This window comes from Belonocnema kinseyi, chromosome 10, assembly GCF_010883055.1.
Source record: "Belonocnema kinseyi isolate 2016_QV_RU_SX_M_011 chromosome 10, B_treatae_v1, whole genome shotgun sequence".
Lineage (NCBI taxonomy): Eukaryota > Metazoa > Arthropoda > Insecta > Hymenoptera > Cynipidae > Belonocnema > Belonocnema kinseyi.
This window is the reverse complement of record NC_046666.1, coordinates 59185077-59203582: the sequence shown is the minus strand read 5'-3', so window position 1 is coordinate 59203582 and position 18506 is coordinate 59185077. Positions and strand designations below refer to the sequence as shown.

Below are 18506 nucleotides of genomic sequence, written 5' to 3'. Positions count from 1 at the left end.
TATATTTTATATTGACTTCAATATGAAACGCTTTCAATTTCGAAGATTTCAAGTCTAAATATATTACATTTTCTAGAAAATAGTTGATTTTCTAACCAAATCGTTCAATTTTCAAGCTAAACAGATGCATTTATTAGAGGACAGTTACATTTTTATCACGAAAGTTTGTTTCAGCTAAAAAAGACGAATAGAAGATAGTTACATTCTTAACAAAAAATGTCATTTTTAAACATGAAAGATTGCTTTTTACCGATAAAATATGAATTGTTACTCCAAAAGGACAAATTTTCACAAAACAGTTACATCTTGGACCAGAAAATATGAATTATAAAAATTTGAACTAAACTTGATCAATTTTAAAAGAAACAAAACAGGTAAATTTTCATTTTTTATAATTATTTTTCATTTAAAAAGGATAAATTTTCGACATGTTAAATTCAACGAAAAAAAGGTTTTTTACCAAAATAGTTGAATCCTTATCCAAAAAGGTAGATCAAACAAACATGTAGCTCAATTGTTCACCTGCAAAGATAGATTTTTAACCAACAGGACCTATTTTCTACAAAAAGGCGAATTTTCATCAAAATACATAAATTTTCAACTAAAAATGTTAATTGAAACTAAAATTGATCAATTTTAAACAAAAAAGGAGTAAAATTTTCAGTTAAAAAAATTATTTTTCATTCGGAAAAAGGAATTTTTGGAAAAGTTGCATTCAGCGAAAAAATACGAATTTTTAACAAAATAGTGTAATCCTTATCCAAAAAGATAGATCAACAAAGTAGTTCAACTTTCAAGTAAAAAAAGTTTAACCGAAAATGGAAAACAATTATTTTTTCAAGTTTTACAGGAAATTTTACAGACATTTTTAATTAGGATAAACGTATTCAACATTTAGAGCGATTTTTTGGACGCCAAATTGCACAACTTTAGCTAAAGAAGCTTCACTTTGAAGTTCATTCCTAGAAAATATACATAATAAACTTAAAAGAAAAATCGAGTTGACTAAGAAAATCCCTGAGGGATTTTTTCTTTTTGTCCCTAAAACGACCGTGGAATACCACAGAAATGAGATTAGAAAAAATGAGAGATAAGAGCCTTTTTGGGTTAAAGTCACCCGAAGCAAACCGTGGGAAACTTTGTAATGATAACAATTTCGAAAACTTTTATTCGTTTCATTTAACGTTGCTCAATTTAAAAATTTGTTAATAAAATGTTTGTTTTGGCACTTTCAGGGTTGCCGCTAGACTGATAAACCGGAAAATATCCTGGAATTTTTTGAGACCGGTTAAAAGCGGAAAATAACAGGACATGTTTTTTACTGGGAATTTGACAAATTTTTAAAGAAAAATCTATACTATCACTATTGAAGTATCAAAAATTTCATAATGCATGATATAAGGCATTTTAAAATAAATTTGATTTCAACTTTTTTTTTAATTTTGAGTTCAATTTCTAACTCTTCAAATTAACAATAATTGCTTTTACAAGAAGATTGTGAATGTATTCAAAACTAAACAATTTATAGATTTGAACGTTGTAAATTGAACAGTTTTAATTTTACAACCTTGATTGTTAAAGAAATGGAAACATTGGATTGAAATATTATAAAATATTTTCAATTTTTAATTAAAATTAAAATTAAAAATTAAAATTAAAAAAAATCCCATTCTAAGTGATTGAATTTGATAATTCCAAATGAAAAAATATTCAGCTCTAAGGGTTCGAATACTCTTAGATGATCATTAGACATTTTTTCCAACTGAGAAATTCCCCGCAATTTTTTCCTCGATTAAAATGGTCACTCTTACCTTACCATCTAGGAATGATAAACCCACTATTAGAAAACCTATTTCATATTATTTATATATGTATATATCTCTAATTAATTAAAAATTAAAGATTCTCATATTTTTTATGTTAATTTGAATATTTGTGCTTTTAATGCCACGTGCCGATATGACTGACCTTTATATTCTTTTACTTTTTCAGGTGAGTACTTTGATATTGATATCTCAGCATAAAACAAATACATGCGTGCGGTCGCCTATCATGATCGTAAGTAACGATTCATAATTATGTTATATTCCTTCATATCTGTTATTCATATGTTAATATTAATTAATTCATTTTTAATTAAATATCCATCTTTACTTTCTAATAGTTTAAAAACGGGTTTTTGATAGTGAAACTTTTTTTATGGACATGATTCAATGTTGTTGCAAGAATATGTATAAAAAATTTCTTAACTCGAAACGAATCATTTTACCTATAATATCGATATACTTTATTAAAGAAAGTTACGAGAAACGGTAGGAAAAATCAATTTTTTATAGTAAAACTTTTTTCATTAACTTAATTCAAAGTTAATGCAAGGATATAGTAGAAAGACTCATTGGTTTGGAAGGAAATTGATAGACCTAGTTGTATTTTTATATCTTTACTTCCGCTATAAGGAAGCAAATATATTTGCTAACTAATAATAAGGAGGAAGCAAAATGCTCATTAAATCAGCACCATACAATTATAAATTCAATCAAGGTGCAGAAACTCGTGATCGAATTAACAGGTAGTTTATTATTATGTATTTTATACAAATTTTCTAAAGCTATTGTATACTTTAAACTTATGACTGATACTACTTTAGTATTATAAACAATCAAAACGTGGAAAATAATAATTTAATTAGACAATATTTGCTTAAATTTATTAAAATATCCAGTTTTATTTATTCAAATTTCGACAATAAGCTCGGTATTATAATTTTTTAATTTGATTAAGTAGTCCTATTTAATTACTTGGTTTAAATATGCAATAACTTTATAAAGCTGTTATATCATAAAATATATTCAAATAAAAAATTCTTTTAAAGGCCCAGAGGGCCCTTTTTTTAATCTCATTGAAAAATTTTAATTTCATTCATTGTAGTGCCTCTGAATTGCAAAAATATTCTAGAAATATTAAATATAACGTCTTGAAATTTTGAAAAGTTCAAATTTGAAAGTCTCCAATGTTGTAGAAGCTCCAGAATAAATTTTTTTCCAGATTAATTATCTTCGGAGTTTATAGGTCTCAAATTATAAAAACTTTCGGATTCAGTCTAGAGAAACAATAGGTATCATTCCATAAGAGCGTGGAAATTTAAAAAATAAGATTATTGGTTGAATAAATATTAAAAAATAGTAAAATACATCCTCACGAAGTGAACGGATTAAGTTGAGCAGGTTATAATGGATCACAAATTTTAGAGCGAAAAGTAATTCTCACCTTTTTTTAAAATTGAAAATTGGATTTTTCATTAGCGTTCAAACTTTTTTGTCGCTTCTGAACGTGCGTCTCGAGCAAAAAATGCCCCTCCATTTTCTCGAAACTGAATAATATTTTCCTATCAAACTTTCTTTTTGCCGATTCATCAACTTTATAGATAAGAAGCTAATTTTTACTTTTTTTCTAAATTGAAAATGGGATTTTGGATCACAGTCCAAATTTGCGAAAATGCGCTTCTCAAGCGAAAAAAACGTCTCCTTGCATTTTCTTAAAACCTAATATTATTTTTTAATCCAATTTTTTTGTATCGATTCCGCAATTTAATAGCTAGAAAGGAAAGTCAACTTTTCATTTTAATTGACAGTCGGATTTTTTATTGTATAATTATTTTTTAACTATTGTATAAGTTGTATTAGTATTGTATAAGATTAGTATTTTTTATTATTGTTTGCTTTTAGTTTACTACTATTCAAATTGGCAAATAAGTTAAGATACTTTCCAATTTAGAGAGTTCAAAATGTAAAAACTTGGGCATTAAAGACTTTATTTTTTAAATATGGAATTTTGAAGCTGCTGGAGTTTGGATAGTTTCAAATTTGAATGATATAGGACGCATTATGTTTAAAAATTTCAAAGGCTTAAAATATTGAACTTCCATGTTTGAAATTTATTTTCTAATCCTTAACATTTATATTACTAAAATTTCAAGAACCTCTTGTGCGAAAATTTAGATTTGAAGAGATAATTTTTATATTCAAAGGTTTTTGGAATTTTGCAAAAGGAAAATTCCCGTTTCTTCAAAATGTTAAAGTGTAAATTTAGCGAAGACTTATCTCACGAAAAAAAAGTGCAGGTTGGCAATACAGAACTAGATTACAGTATTTTGATCGAGAATGTGTTTCTAGAAAGCAAATAATTTTGAAAAAACGTTAATAAAATTTTGGTTGAAATTTCAATATAAGAATAATTTTTTTAAACCTATCAACATTATAGTTGATATTAGTGAGTGTCGATCAGGTAAAACATTGAAATAATAGATCTTAAATTGTCATTAAATAATATCAACCTTATGTTTTGTAAATTTATCATTTAATTGAAAAAATGTATCTGCTTATTTTTTTCAAATTTTTAGCAAAAAAATGTTTGCTCTACTATTATACTATGATCTTCAATTCTGATTTTCTCTGAACAGCCCGTGTGGAAAAATTTCGTGGCAGTCTTATGTAGAGAGATCGGCTGGCTAGACCGAATCTAGACCGTCTACTTAAGACGGTCTGATAGGGTGCTGGCCTTGGCCCTCTTAGGCGGACTCGATTGCAAAGATTTCAAAGATTCTTCGAAGCGGTTTGGCTGGACTGGACCCCTCTCAGATGGTCTCAGTTGAAAATAGGAAGTGATATCGTGATAGTATATAGTGTAATCCTCAGCAGACAGAAATGATTGGGAAAACCTAAAAGAATATTAAAGTTTGCAGGAAAGTTTTGTGTTGAAGTCAGATTGACACATGGCTAGGTTTGTATACACACTGTTTTTTTGATAACCTACAAAAGACGAGAGAGGAAGAATTCATATATGTTTCTACGTCGTACTGAATCTATTTCTAGCCACATTTTCAATAAAAACGAAGATGGACAATAATGATTTGAGAAAAATGTTATGTTATGTTGTGTTAATTGTGGCCTATCCCTCTCCGTCCGTAGGATGGCATACTTATGACCAATGTCGTGAATTGTCTACTATTTTGTTATCAACACAGCAGTCAAAATATCCTGCTTTGAAATCACCCAATACAATAAGGAAAGAATCCGTGTAATAGTATTTAAAACTTGATAAAAAATCGATATTGATCAATCATTTCGTAGGTTATGTTAATTGTCGCGTATCACTCGGCGTCCGTAGGACGGCCGTACTTAGGGCTAATATCGTGAATTGCCTGCTATTTTGTGATCATTATCATATAATAGTCGAACTTAAAGTAAACTAAATTTATTTTCAACAAAAAAACGAATAAATGATAAATCTTGAACTGAAATATTTCAATTTAATCCTTGCTTGCCACTCATCTATAGAATAACATACTTGCCACACCGGGATAAGTTTTTACCCCAGTGACGAAATTTAAAGTGACGAACACTGTCATAAAAAATAAACTACTGAATATTTTAACTTGAATTTTTTTTTTAGAGCATATTGAAATTCTGATTTAAAAGGTAGTGTACTATCTGTGAAGTTCTGATACTTTTTTCCCTCCTCTTTCTGTACGGTCCAATCTAGACCATCGCGTGGTAAAAGCGTTACACGTCTGTCCAGCGTCTGACCAGACACAAGACGTTCTGGCCAGCGCATGGCCAGCGCCCCGAAATTTTTCCACACGGGAGAATGTTTTTTCATTAAGCGTTCCTCACTCGATTAGCATTCCAAAATCTCTCGAGGGAGATTTTATTATTGCAAAAACTTAAAAAATCGGTTTTTAATCGATACGCAAAACCAATTTCTCAAAAACCTACAAAATTTAATTTCTAAATTTTTATATATATTTTCTCGGAATTGGTTGACTTTTTTTATTAAAACCTTTTTTACCATTATTTAAATACTTAATCTCTCAGAAGCATATTTTAATGTTTTTTTCTAACTACAATTATAATTTTATATCGCAATCCGCAACCGAGCCTGCTTAATTTTAGGTCAGGTCCACTTTGAGATTTTCACCTTCCACATGCATTTTCTCGAACAAAAATAACTTATTTTGATAAAAACTTATGTGCCTCAATTCAGCAATACTTCAGCTCGGGATTGGACTTTTGTTTCATCTTTATATGCTGATTTCGATTTTACATAATACTTTTTCACTCTAATGAAAATGTCCTTTTTGTTACTTACCTAGTGATGTTCGCATCTGTCACCCTTCTAGTGATAATGAAGTTGGAAAGACCTTCAATTTGACAATTATTTCGTAATTAAATCCCGCAAATTTGCATAAATTTAGAAAGTCCTCTGGAGATTAAGGAGACCAGTTGTGCAGTGCAGTCTTGTTCAGAGTCTTAAGATATTATCTGCTATACGGGACATAATGGAAGATAAGATAAGACGAGATGTGGTTTGTGTATTTTATGCGGGTGCTGTGGACAAGAGTAAGAAACCTGATGTAACTCTACTCGAGTGTCGAAGGATAATAAAAGCAAAGAGTCAATCGCAATAACTCGTCTGAACTCGGCCGGCCTCTTTCAAAGCATTCTGAAAAACAAAGAAAAAGGATCGCGACCTTAAAGCGATTTTCAAGAGATTTCATGATAACATTCCTTTCAATTTATAAGTTACAGTGGAAAATGCATTTTTTCTAATCTAATTAAAAGTTCAATAAACTTGATTTCATTGATTAATTTTAATTCATAGTTCTGCAACTGTTAAAATAAGATCTCTGAAACCTTCAGCTTACAAATTCGGACGTTTAACAGTTTATAAATACCGTAATAAAAAATATCCTAATATAAAAAGGATTTTAGAAATTCAAAAAAATTTGGAAGTATATAAGGAAGGTTTTTTAGTTGTATGATTTTTAAATATAGAGTTTTTTCAGTCTTAAGATCTATCTTTTTTAAGTACAAAATCCTTTTTAAATTCAAATACTTTTTGTGTTTATATAGTTTGCAAACTTCACACTCTTTCCCTATTTTTAACCTTACTACCATTTTTGGTTGAAAATTGATTCCTTCATATTTAAAAATCTATGTATTGTTGGTTCAGAATTCCCCTCCTTTTGTTGAAAATTCAAGTATTTTGTTGAAAAGCCATATTTTTTAGTTCAAAATGCAGCTACTTAATTAACTGAAAAATCCTTCTTGATTCAAAATTCGTCCTTTTAGATTCAGAAATTCTCTTTATAGGTTTAAAATTAAGTATTTTTTTGTAAGTTAAACTTTTTTATAGATTTGGATCTTACTTGAAATGTCAACAATTATTTCAATAATTAATTAATGTATAATAATTAGTTAATTAAACTATTTTGGTAGAAAAATGAACTTCTTAGTTGAAAATTAACTTTTCCTTTAAATTCATGTTATCAGGTTTAAAATGTAACTGTTTTGGAAAAAAATTCGTTTTCTTTGCTTGAAAATTCAACAGTTTAGTTTGTTAACATTTAACTATCTGGTTGAAATTTGAAGTGCTTGGTTGAATTTATAGCTATACTTTGATAAAAATGAATTTTTTTGGTTGAAGATTAATCTCTTAGGTTGAAAATTTATCTATTTTATTGAAAATGATTTTTCTTGTTGAAAATTCAATTGCTTTGCAGAATATTTGTTTTCTTAGCTTGGAAAGTCAACAATTAGACAGAATATTTTTATATTTTGACTAAAAAATCTTTTTTGATTAAATAGTTGTCTTTCTGACTTGAACAATCTTCTTTGTAGGTTGAAAATTAAATATTTAGTTAAAAATTTAATTTTTCTATTAAAATATTATCTTTCTTACATAAAAGATAACTGTGTAATTGGAAATGCAACTTTCTGGTAGAACATATCTTTTTCATTGTTGAAAATTCAACAATTTGATAGAAAATTCATCCTTTCGGGTTTAAAACTCCATTTTTTTCTAAAACATGCGCCTTTTTAGCTTAGAAACTCAAACAGTTCATTTGAAAATTATTTTTTCTTGGTTAACATTTAATCCCTTTGGTTGAAAATGTAACTATTTGGTTGAAAATTCGATTTTTTTAGTTGAAAATTATTTTTTTTTAACTGAACATGTATCTAGTTATTCCATTTGTTGTTGTTGAAAATTGACTCTTTTTTGGTTGAAAATGCAACTATTTGTATTTATTATTTTGTTGAAAATTTGTATCTTTTGATACCTTATTAACCTTTTTGTTTGAAGATTCATCTTTTTGAGTTGGAAATTCAACTAGTTTGCTAGAAAATTAAACTACTTGATTGTAAATGAATTTTTGATAGTTAAAACTTAATTTTTTGTTTGAAAATTCATATTTTTGGGTTAAAAATTAAACTCTTTGGTATAAAATGCATTTTTTTCTTTAAAAATCATTGCTTTAACAAAAAATTTAGCTAGTTATTCCATTTTTTGCTTGATTTTGTATTTTTTTAGTAGAAAATGATCTTTTTTGGGTGAAAATTCAGCTATTTTTCTATAAAATTAAACTACTTGAGTGAAAATGAATATTTTTTATTTGTTCATTCATATTTTTGGGTTCAAAATTGAACTGTTTTGTACAAAATTCATGTTTTTGTCTTAAAGATTCAACAATTTGGTTGATTTTTTTGCTATCGTGATAAAAAATCGTCCTTGGTTGAAAATAAACATTTTATTAAGAAATATATATTGTTTAATGTTTAATGGTTTCTAAATGAAGCCACTTTTAAGCTTAAAAACTCAACTACATCAGAACTTAGATTTAGTAAAAGTGCCGGGAGTCGCCTTTTGGTATCCTTGATACTAAACCGGGGGAATCGAAACGTAAACATTCAGGGACGCCGGAACCGTTTTCAAATGGAATGCATAGTTTTGTGCAATATACTCGACTGAGAACGGGGTTCTGGTGTATTTGGTTGAAAATTTGTATTTTTTCTGTTGTCAATTCATCTCCTCTGTTAGAAAATTCATTCTTTTTGTTTAAGAATTACATTAATCAGTTAATAATTTTCATGAATAGAACTTATTCCGCTATTTCCGATGAGATTTAAATTATCAAAATTAAAACGGTGTTTCAATTTGTAGTCCTAATTACTTTTAGGTACGTTTTTCATTTCTTGTAGAAAAAGCCACACAAACTGTCAAAAAGCGTTGTTTCATCGTGAAATTTTGTTCTTTTTTTCTTTTTTAGAACATTACCCGCGCAAATTACGTAACGTGTGCAGCTGAGAGGTTCGAGTAAAGACGGCGGAAGTAACAAAGAGCCGTTTATCCTTGTCCGCCAAAAAGTAACAAGGGCCGCTCCCTCCGGGAAGATTAGATTAAGTTCTGGTCTCTGGTTTCCTGTCATAAGGACGATAACTACAATGGGAACGGACACAAGGCTTTTAACGCAACCCCACCCTCATTAACCTTGGAAAATGTACAGGTGATACTCATGTCACCCACACCCACATATCGTCCTTTTTTATGCTAAAAAGTTGTACATAATCTCGTGGTAGGCGTTGTGTGCAACCTTGAATTTGATTATTACGTCGATTAAAGTGTATATTTAAATATACGAGTATTTAGAAAAGATTGCAATTTTCTTCGAATCGGAGAGGTAGAAACTAAATTTATGAAGTAAGAAAACAGTTTAGATTTGCATATGCAATCTTCCTTTTAAATTATGCACGATAAATATTGGAAATGATTCCTTTGTTATTGTTTCTGAATTTGAATTCTGCAGGAATCATTAGTTATGTTTAAGTGAATTCAGTTCTGTTGAAATCAGCTGCATTTAAGTAAACATCTGTAGTGAATTCTAACCATTTCTGCTGGTTAATTCAAAAGGTAAATTTATATAAATTAATCATTTTCAATTATCCATGATAAATGTTGCAAACGATCCTTCTGTAATTGTTCCTGAATTAATATCTTACATGAAAAATTACTCTTGCTTTTCAGTAAATTTTAGTGAATTACAGTGATTTATATTATTTAATTTTAAAGTTACATTCATATAAATTAACCTAAATTCACATTAAATTGCAGTTAATTTAAACTGAATCCCATCTAAAAATGTATCTTGAAATTTCTGAAAATGTTAGAATGTGTCAATTTTTTAAACCGTAAATTGGTATTTTTAAACAAAAATTTTCATTAGGATTTCAAATGTTCAACAATTGTAGGTTATGCTAGTGTTTTATATTTTAATGGGTATTCTTAATAACAAATTATTAGATTTAAAATATTACATTTTTTAAACAATTTACATTTATTCCTTTTTGAGTAAAGATCATTATCTTTTAAAGTTTCATATTTTCTTAACAATTTTAGGTTATATTGGCGTTTTACAGCAAAAATTAATATTTTATACAAAAAGTAATAACTTTTGAAAAAATCATCCTATTAGATTGGCCTTTGGTACACTCTTTTAGTGTCCTAAACAAAACGTGAAGGTTGTTAGCCAGCCATTTGGATGAAAAGTCAACAAGTGAGGGCATTTTGAATATTTTTGAGACCACTTGTTTCAAAATTCAAACATTTTCTATACGGATGTTTATATTATTAAAAAATTCGAACAATTTATTTCAATGACTTTTTTGATAAACCCAAAAATTACCAGATTTACAGGATTTACAAAATTCCAAAAAACATACGAAAATGCCCATTTTAAGCCAAATAACGCACGATATGATTATCATAACAACTTTTCGAATGTTCTTGAAAAATTGAAAATTCAATTTTTTACACCATAACAAATAATGGAAAATCAAAAAATTACATTTTCGGTCTAACTATGCAAAATACGATAAAAGATGATAAGACAAAAATTGTGCACTTGAAAAAGATCTACAATTTTGTTATAAAACACATTTTGATAGGATGCGTAGTTTTCGCTTTTCTCGTGAAAAGCGTTATTAAAGGCCAAACAAAAATCTGCCCGCTGCCCGGGCACATTCTCGTCACAACTTTTTTATTCTTTTAATTTCGTTTTATGTGTGGGGTTTCAAAAAAATTAATTTTTTTAATGTTTTTAATTATATTTTTTACGATTAAAAAAAACAGAACTATCACAACATGATAGCAAGGTAACGTTCAAAAAAATTAATTTATCAGAACGGCTTTTGGTACACTCTTTTAGTTTCCTAAACGAAAAGTCAAGTTCGTTAGCCAGAGATTTTGCAAAAAAATTCAAAAATTGAGCGCATTTTAAATATTTTTGTGACCAATTTTTTGCAAAATTAAAAAATTCTCTGTACGGATATTCGTATTATTTAAATTGACGAACAATTTACCTCATGACTTTTTTCATAAAACCAAAAATTATCAGAGTTATAGTATTTACAAAATTCCAGAAAACACACGATAATGAACATTTTAAGCCAAATAATGAAAATACAAAAAGTACATTTTTTCATTCAACAATTTTACAGTATTTCAAATATTCTCAAATATATAAATGCATTAAGAAAATATAAACAGTGAAACTCTTCTATATTCCCGATATAGGGCTGACGGTGAGTGGCAACTAACTCATTATAGCATATTTCGGTTTAGTTTGTTCACGCCAGACTACTCGCCTGACTGACAGCCGCAGATTTCGCGCACCCCGCGCAGCACCTATTACACCTCCATGCGGCGCAGTGTCAATTTTCGTAAAGGCTATAGAAGGGAGGACTATTGAAGATTTTCACTGTATATTTAAGTCTTTTGTTTCGCACCCGAAGGAGAGCCGGGAATATAAAAATGAGTCCATACTCTCTAGATATGAATCAGTGAAAAATTCACTGATTGAAATAGTAGTTAGACATTTCACTGATTAATCAGTGATTTCGGACTTATTCATTTATCAGTGTAGTAGAACCAGGGTAAATCATGTGAAGCAATAACCTCTGAATTGTTAAGTTAAGTGTTGTTGTTACTCTTTTACTTATGTAACAAGAAGAATTCCTTAATGAAATACATTTTTTAATTTTCGGGCTGTAATCCTGCTAAATTAACTGCGGGAAAAATATACTCTAACTCGGATAGGAAGTACTTACTCAACGGGCGTGTACATGACAGTCCAATCTTGTAATTAAAGTAATATTTGAGGTTGTTTGTTATTTAAAAGCATCGAAACTTTTCACCTTTTTTAATATTTGATCATACTTATGGGTTCTAAGTTTTTACTATGATTCTCTGATTGAATAACTAAAATATTATTTTATTACGATTGCTAAATTCACATAGTGCAGTACTGCCAAACCTCAAAAGTGGCTGCTTCACTGAATCAATAAGTAACCTTTCACTGATTGACAGTCATTGACAATCAGTGAAATTTGACTTGTTCAGATTTAGAGAGGATGAACTCCCATCTAACACAACGCTGATGAAGGTTGGTGACCTTCTCATCATAAAACACCAACCAGCTATGGCTTTCAGTTGAAAGTAACCCCCCCCCCCCCCCCCCCCCCCCCCCCCATTAACCGAAGTTTGTTGGGACTGTTGCTTTTACTAGACTCTCCACCCTAGATGCTTGGAGAGATTTTTTTAGTCAATTATTAGGACCTAAAGCAATAGGGCATCACAACTGCGATGTAGAACACGATGCGATAGAAAATTCAATTGACAAAGTCTGGATCACTGAGAGGTTAGGGACATAATTTAGAAGTTAAAAAACGTTAAAATTGCTCAGTAGAGTGTACCTGTAAAGTTTAAATCATAATAATAACATTGAAATTGATCAAATTCAGTTTATGGAAAAAAAAAGTTGAAGTAAAATGTTTAATAACGAAATTTTGTTTAAAGAATGCGCATTTTTTTAACAAGACAATGAAACTACGTCAGTTTTAATACCAATGCATGTTATGAATTATCATAATATACATTTATGGGAATTATATACAATTGCAGGGATAAACTCGAGTGCGAAGCACGAGATACGTTATGAGAATGTGTTCGTTAAAGCTGAAGGAGCTCCAGCAAAAGAGAATTCACAATCACGAAATTAATGTTGTCGATGCTTTGACCTTTAGTTTTAAAAAGTCTGTGCGCAAAGACCAACCGCGCAGAGCGAGGCAAATACATTATTGAGCGCGAAGCGCGAAAACCAACATTCGCGCGCGCTAGGCATGCTCAAACTGTCGAGCGAAGCGAGCCGCGCGCGACGACAATGTGGCCGCCAGGCGAGCACATTTTTTCTCTAATGTCGCGTTGCTTACTTAAATATTTAATGGAAGTTGAAATAGCCCTTAAAATAAATTGCACGACTTTTACTGCTGCGGGATGTTTCTTAAATCCATTTTTAAATTAGGTTCTATGGCAGTAATTAAATAATAAAAGTCTAGCATGGTTTTGGTATTTTAGAAATGTCAGTTTCCGTGCTTAAATCTATAAGGGAGGATAAAAAGAACTCTTAAAATGAATTTAAACACACTTCTTGCTAGGGGATGTTTCCCACGTTTAGTGTGAACTAATTTCCGATCGCAATAGTTAAATATAAAAATATCTCATAGCTTTTGTTTTTTAAAAATGACGATTTTCTTGCTTGAATGTTTAGAGGATGATAAAACAATCCCAAACATCATTTACAAAGTTATCAAGTTCGTGAATACAAAACATTTGTTTCAGTATATCTGATCTACATTACTTGAGGCACCTATCCAAATACAAAAATAAATATTTCACCAGGATAACATTCCAAGAATCGACGAATTTTTCTATTGAAATATTATGCAAACATTATCATTAGATATTTTGACTAATAGCTATTTAGAGGAATCTTTATTATCATCAAAGGTATTTATTATCGTTCAGTGTAGATGCTCTTTTCACAATATGCAAAAATAGAAATCAAAACTATCGACCAAGTTAACTCTTTAAATAGCAAAAAATAATTAACGTTATATCTGAATAAATGAACATCGGAAGTAGTATGGTTCGATTCCCAGTGGAGCCAAGTGAGAAGATCTTTTTTCAGAAAAATGAAATCAAAAATTTAAAAAAAAAATTCCATTTAGTCAGAAATGACATTAAGTATTTTCTGTTATTTAAAGGGTTAACATGATCGACAGTTTTGATTTCTATTTTCACAGATTGTGGAATGACATCTGCACTGATCGATAGTAACTATCTCTGATGATAATACAGATTCCTTTAATTTACTCGTATCATAAATGTAACACTTAGCTTTAGATAGCGTATATTTCTGAAAAAGAATTTTTCTTTCGATCTCTTGAATAGCTTAATTGGAAAAGAACCCGACCGTAAATCGGATGTTATGTGGTTTGATTCCCAGTGGAGCGAAGTGAGATCTTTTTTCAGAAAAATTTAACTTTAAAAGCCATTTTCTGTACATTTGGCGCAAGTTCCTTCGTCTACCTATCTGTAGTCTGACTACATGATCAGTTTCGAATTTTGGTGGCCCCGAATAGCAGATAAAGTCCCACCAACAATTGTTATGATTTTAGCAGATTTTCAAATTTTTAAATTGCACTATTATTATTATGACTCTTTATTAATTGAGTAATGAATAGAGAGATATCTAGTAATGAATGATAAGCTAACAAGTATTTATGATGCTCCATACTGGGAACGATTAATTGTCGCAGTCTGACTTAATCGCCAAAATTGTGGGTTGAAGCTGTAGGTGGACTGGTTGAACCTAGTGTAATAAATTTTCCATCGACTCCCTATGGCGGCTCACGCATTCAAAATAAAGGAACGAGTGTCCTCATTGTCTCCTTGAATGCCACACCGAGACTTGCATACTCCATGCCATTTATCGTTATTGCTATCTGATTATCCCAGACATTAATTGACTCTGGTCATACTCTGAAACCTGATCATGCGCAGTATTATTAACAAATCAAACGAAAAGTCGATATATTTCTCTCCTGTATTATTATTATTGAAACTATTTCGAAAAAATGACACTAAGACACTATTTTCTCACAATTGTCCCCTAATTCCACTATTTCTTTACTTTTCCTTGGAAAAATATTTTCAAACTTCTTCACTGATTGGACACAAATATTGTTCGTGCATAAATGTCATAAAGTTTTTTCATGTTGAACCCTACCTTACGTCATTTTTTCCGATTACATTTTGTTGTGAATTTATTTAGCTTTTATCTCAAAATAGCGTTAAACGATTGGTGGGAACGGGAGTAAAAGCTTACTGTTTCTTATGAATTAACAAGGTAGCTCAACTTTCAACCAAGTAGTTGATGCTTTAAGCGAAAGAAACTTTTCCTTTAAAATAAAAAAAAAAGATGAATTGAACTAAAAATACGAATTTCTTTTCTTGCCGTTTCTAAATTTTCGAAATAAGCAGTAAAATTTCTAAATTAAAGAATCAGTTTTTAAGTGGGAATAGAGTTTTAAGGAAAAACTCTTATTTAGGAGCAATTATTTTCAATAAAAAAGACTTGCTTACGAAAGGGCTACTTTCTATAGCCTGTAAAGCTTGCGATAAATAGATCGCAATTTTGTTGAAAAAATAAAGTTAATTTTCAATTGAAAACTTATTTTATTAAACAGATTGTGGACATTATTTATACTATTTTTTTATCTCTGAAGTGAATCCGAGTCTTGTAAATAAAAAAAAACTAGATGATGCTCCAGCGTCATTTTTCAGGAAATACAAATTTAGATTTCTTAGCAGTTCAGTCGACCTGTAGCATAAAATACTAAACCGATTATTCTAAAAATTTAAGTACAAATTGACAAATCTACTCTGACATTTATCTAAATTTTGTAATTTATTTAATTATAAAAATTACAGACTTTTTAAAAATGTATTTAAGGGAAAGCAATGAAAACTTGGCGAGATTATCTCTGTTTTTTATTATTTAAAATAAAAATAATGATAATCTCGCTATATTTTCATTTCTTATACATTCAATACGTCCTCAAAATTGCTGTAATGATTTTTATTTAATCAGTTTTAAAATTCAGATATCTGTTCAATTTATCCGGCAAATCTTCATATTTCACAAAGTCTGTTCATTATAACTGATGAAATTGTAAATAGCGGAACTTTTTTCACCATAGTTGCTTTTGATGATATGTATTTGTATACATTTCAAGGGAAAAAAAATTAATAATAACATTTATTTTTCACAGATAAGTGACGTAAAAATCAGGGAACGAGACTTTGGATTACTTTGTCTTCATTTCCCAACAATTAAACCGGTGAGTTAATAATTTATCAAATATAATAATTATCGGGAAATTCATTTTCATAAATTTGAAATTATCTGAAAATAATTTATAATATAATTATATATTTATTTATTCAAATATTTTTTTTAAATAAATTAAAGCTGTTTTTTCAGGAATTTGTTTTCCAAGAATTTTATCGTACCTTTGCCAATCAAGTTTATTAGTATTAAATGAAATTAGGTAAATAAACGTTAACAAAATTCGATTGAAAAGTGAGAACATGAATATGAATCCAAAAGATATTTCAAAATATTTTTTGCGGAATATTATACTCGCATAGTATGCGCATATTTTTCAAAAAAAAATCATGGGAGCGCTTTTTCAAAATTTGAAATTTTGTTTATAAACAAGAACTGAAATTTTGGTTAAAAATCCTGTTTTACTGTGAAATTGGTTGAGAACTAAATATAGAGTTAAAACAGTTTTACAGCGTTTTTAGTAAAATTATAACTGTTTAATCTACAAAGAGTTATGTATTCCTTTATTACTGAGTAATTAAATGCTGCTAGCATGATCTAAGAAATAAAATAATAAAATAATACAAAAATAAAAACTTAAGATTTTGAAAAGAAATTTTGGTAATAAATTTTCAATTGTCAAATTGTGTTGTTGAAAAGTACTTTTATGGCAACATAAAACAGTATTAAAAAAATATCTCACTTCAAGGATCTTTTGGTTGAAGTTAGTTGAGATTCACCGTGCCATACTCTTGGGCATTACAATTATTAAATTTTAAAAGCTATATCAATTTTTCTGCACAGCGAAAATTTTTTTTTCAATGAAATATATTAATAGATTTTTTGTATATTTCAATGTTAATTTAAGTTATAAAAATAAAATATGTGGGCCCTCCTGTTTGTGAAAAATGACTAATACACATTTTTTGGTGATTATTGTTTTTATTTACACAAGCTTTTTATAATTTCAATAGGTTTCTAATTCTAAGATGGCCGACGTCGTCCAGGTGGGAGAGGAAGTGGGTATAGTCGTGAAAAATTATTATAATCGTTTAGAGGATTATCTGGATTAAATGAATTTGGTCTTGGCCAAGCAAATGCACTCACTCGATTGCCTCGTGAATGAGTATGGTCAAGATCGATAGGTTGAAATGCATCATGTAGAAACACTTCAAATTCGCTTGATTCTATAAGAGAAAATATAGATTAAGATTTAGATTAAGATTTAGATTAAGATATAGATTAAGATTGTTACACCTGATAATTGCTTTCCCTTAAACTAAATTTAGTTAGTTTGGATTTAGGCAAAGTGATCCTTTAAGACCACATTGTCTGATTTCTATAACTTTGACTTAAATTGAGAAAAATACTTCAAATCAACACCCTACACGTGGAAATTAGATAATACTGATTTAACTTTAGTAAGAATTACTACTATTGGAATAATTTTATTTTCACAAGGGATCGTCTTTTTTATTAATTCAAAAATTAAAAATTCATCTCTTGTGGTAGAAAAGTAATCTTTTTTGTTTGAAGTAAATAGTTTTAAAAATATTAATTTTTCATCGGAAATTGGAATTAATATTAGATATTTTAAATATTTTGATATTTTGATTGAATCCTGGCAAATTTATCTGATTTTAATAACAATTTTGTGTATCAGGGTGGCCGTCGTTCAAAGAAATCACTGCCAAGGATAATAAATTTTTTAATTTAAATTTAAAATATCTTTATATAATATTCTTGCTAGCAATTTATTTTTCCCGCATATTTATTTCTTTTCTTCTGTTGCTTCATTCTGATGATTATAATTTAAGTTGCAAATTTTAATTAGTTACAAATTAAACTATTCTCTCTAAATCTGAATTAGTGAAATTTCACTAATTAAATTAGCGAGAAGTAGGTCACTACAAATTAGTGAAAAACTACTAATTCAATTAGTGAAAATATTTTACTATATCAATTAGTAAAATTTCACTAAGCAAATAGTGGTTTTGAGAGGTAAAGTATCTACTATTAATTAGTGGAAAATCACCAATTTAGTAGTCAAAATCACTAATTACACAGTGAAATAAAATATTTGCTGGAGTCAACCAGTAACCCCAACAGTAAACTATATTACAAGACAAGTTATAGAAGTAAATTATAATGTATATTTAAAAATTTAATTAATTTATGTTGATACTGTACTTACTAAAGAAAAATCTCAATGCAGCTTTCCATGTATTTCTATAGAAATGAATGGAAAGCTGAATTTCATAACCTCAAAACGAACATCGCGCTCATGTTCTGTAGCAAATGTTTTCGTCTCGATATACATTTCGCCACATAATGAGGACACTGCTCACTGGGAAACTACACGAAAGTATAATAAGCTGGAAAATATTAATAACCTGTGTTTTAAAATTTTTTTACGCTTGTTGAAAGAAAAATTATGCAAGCT

The 18506-nt window shown here is 29.0% G+C and overlaps 1 long non-coding RNA gene across 1 annotated transcript in view; it reads left to right on the top strand.

Moving 5' to 3' along the window:
* Nucleotides 1-18506, top strand: part of LOC117182146 — a 219068-nt gene that overhangs the window by 80050 nt on the left and 120512 nt on the right. The window contains exon 2 of the long non-coding RNA XR_004468275.1: nt 16008-16076. This is a non-coding gene — a long non-coding RNA (uncharacterized LOC117182146). The remainder of the gene's footprint in view (nt 1-16007; nt 16077-18506) is intronic.